Here is a 2,876-nt window from a genome sequence, read left to right as displayed (position 1 = left end):
TTGACTCTGGACATGTTCTCTTATTTAGAGATGCTGGAACACTGACTCTGGACATGTTCTCTTATTTAGAGATGCTGAAACACCGACTCTGGACATGTTCTCTTATTTAGAGATGCTGGAACATTGACTCTGGACATGTTCTCCACAGGTTCCAACTTCCTTACCGAGCTGAGAGCCTTGGAGCATCTTCCTCACCTCTCTCTGCTGAGGCTTTTGAGGGGTCAGCACCTCTGTCCTTCTAATTTTGCCATGAATATTTTGTTTGCTGGTGCAACAAACCCTCCTTAGTTCAAAACCGCAGAGGGAAGCAGATGAGAAGTGTTTAACAGTCCTGAGGCTGAGCAAGCAGCTGASAAGGCTGGTCAAAGTGAAATTAAGATGCTGTGAACCTCATTGCGATGATTAATGGCTCTTTTTATATGAAGATGTTCAGAAACTGACATTTACTGAAGAAATGAGAGTGAGGTCTTTGGAATAAACTGAGAAGAGTTGTTTAGTTGTTGTTTTTTTTTTAATAAAAAGAGATGTTTCAGCCAATACAATCAATTAAGCATTCCTAGGTGTTTCTCCCTGCTTGCAGTCTGTAAAAGAAGAAAAGGAGAGGAAAATAGCTTAATTTGGATCACAGGACAGCCAGACTGGAGCATCAGCTGCAGCTCACATGTGGCTTTTGGGAAGTGCTGAATGGGGTGATGAAGCAGCCCATCCTCACCTCAGGATGCTGCCCCACGTGCCCTTGGCAGCTCTCTGAGCTTCCCACATCTTGAGATGCCAAGAGACAATCTCAGTGAGCATTTCTGCTCAGCTGGAGCAGCTCCCAGTCAAACCCACCCTCACCAGCAAGCAGAGCAGTCGGCAGCAGCATCCTCAGCACTCATCTCATACCTGCATCCTTTGAGCCTTCCCCCATCACCACCCAAAGCAGCCTGGAAAGCTGGGAGGGCCAAATCTCCCTCTCAACAGTGCTACCCCAAGAGCAAATCTGATATCACACGTCAGTAATGAATTGGAGCCGGGCTGTAATGATTTTTAAAAACGTTTYCTAAGGCTGGCTGTCGATGCCACAGCTCAATCTTAAAAAGGATTTTACTATTCCTGGAGCAGAAATCCAAGAGAGCACTCTGCATCTGTTTACCATGCAGAAGAGTAAAAAATGTCTCTCCTCCCTCCTGGGTCCCTGCAGCTTCTCTGGCAGAATTAAAAGGCACACGTGGAGCTTCAGTGCTGGGGTGAAGAAGAGTGGGAACAGAAAAGAAGAATCCTCTGTTTCATCCCACCTGCTCCGTGATGGTGACTTGCCCCGAAGAGTCTCAGGAAAATCCTGTGTAAATGGAACATAAATGTTTTATGAATTCAGCCCTGGTGGAGTAAATTAAAGGGTCATTAATGGCCTCATTAAAGAGCTTTGCACTTTGTTCTGAATTATGAAAGCTATCATGCAATGTTAAACTAAATTGAGTTTTCAGCGAGATTTTAAAAGTCTTTAACTAGTTCCCTCTCCCCCTCTGTCTCTCTCTATTATTTTCTTCCCCTTTTTTTTGTTTTTTTGGTCTCTGAGAAATATCTTTCGAGGGAGCTGCCTGTAGTGCTACAAACTAGATTTCAATTATAAATCTTCTTATGCTCCACTAATTGCCCAGAATTTTTCTCGAAAGCAGCCTGAGGTTAATGCTGATGAAGAAAGAGCCCTTTTGTCTTTTCTTGAAATGGTGCCTCCCTCCCCCAGCTCTGACGAGACGTCAAGCAGGGAATTACCTATAATGACACCCAAACGGGATGCAGAGAGTTGCCACAGGGGAAGAAAGACAAATTTGCTGGGCTTTGCCTGGGAGAGCTGGGGAAAAGCCTTTGGTTCCTCCAGAATCTCCTGGTGTGGCTCTTGGTGGACCCCACAGCCTTGCCCGTCTCTGCCAGCCCCAGCCCATCCCCTTGGGAGCTCAGTGGGGTTGAGTGAGTGCAAGAGGTAATCCTCAAAAAGAATCTGCAGAAACCAGAGCTGTGAGGACATTTCTGAGAGCAAAAACCGCTGCAGCATCCTGGCTGCCACCACAGGGTCCCTGTCCCTGTCCCCATCCCTGTCCCTGTCCCTGTCCCTGTCCCTGTCCCTGTCCCTGTCCCTGTCCCTGTCCCTGTCCCTGTCCCAGGCTTGGCTGAAGCCTCTCGTGCAGCACGGCAGTGACTCTGTAGGATGATCCATTTTATGCCTTTGGAAATGTTGCTCTGGATAAACTCTGGCAGGAGTTTTCTGAGGCAGTTGCTGGCCAAAGGGACTGGGTGTAGGGTGGCCAGGTCCTGGACAGGGCCATGGGAGATGTGGGCAGTGTCCCCGCGTGCACGGGCCCYGTGCACCAGGAGAGAAGGATTTTGGGATCCATATTTGGGAGCCAGCATCTTCATTGCTGTGTGGGAATAAAGAACTATCCTCTGGTCRCCTTCCTGCCTCTCCCCAGAGCTGGGAGGGGGTACTGAGAGCCCCACATCTCAGAGAAGGGGGGACCCCCATGTCTGGGGCCAGCAGCCTCTTGCTTAAAATCCAGCTGACTGCTAACACGGGCAGAAATGGTTCGGCAAAACAAAAAATATTGATTTGCCACACGTTTTCCACCTGGACACAGCTATTTCAGCACCCAAAGATCCTCAAGCCTTGAAATCCCTGTGATGCTGGAGGCAGAGCTGGGTGCCCCAGGGGGACACGGTTGGTCACAGCTGGGGCACTTTCCCCTCCCCAACCCATCTCTAGGGCTCCTTGTTTGGACTTACCGACTTWACTTGCCCTCTGCAAGTTCTTCACACAGCTACACAACAAATTAAACCCCTTATTAACTAATTAAGCTATTTCTCCAACCAGGCAGGAAAGAGAGTAGGTTATTATTATT

This window comes from Malurus melanocephalus, unplaced genomic scaffold (genome assembly GCF_030028575.1).
Source record: "Malurus melanocephalus ecotype Western Australia unplaced genomic scaffold, MMel_1.1 scaffold_58, whole genome shotgun sequence".
NCBI classification, from domain to species: domain Eukaryota; kingdom Metazoa; phylum Chordata; class Aves; order Passeriformes; family Maluridae; genus Malurus; species Malurus melanocephalus.
The sequence above is the reverse complement of the archived record's forward strand: the minus strand, read 5'-3'. Positions refer to the sequence as shown.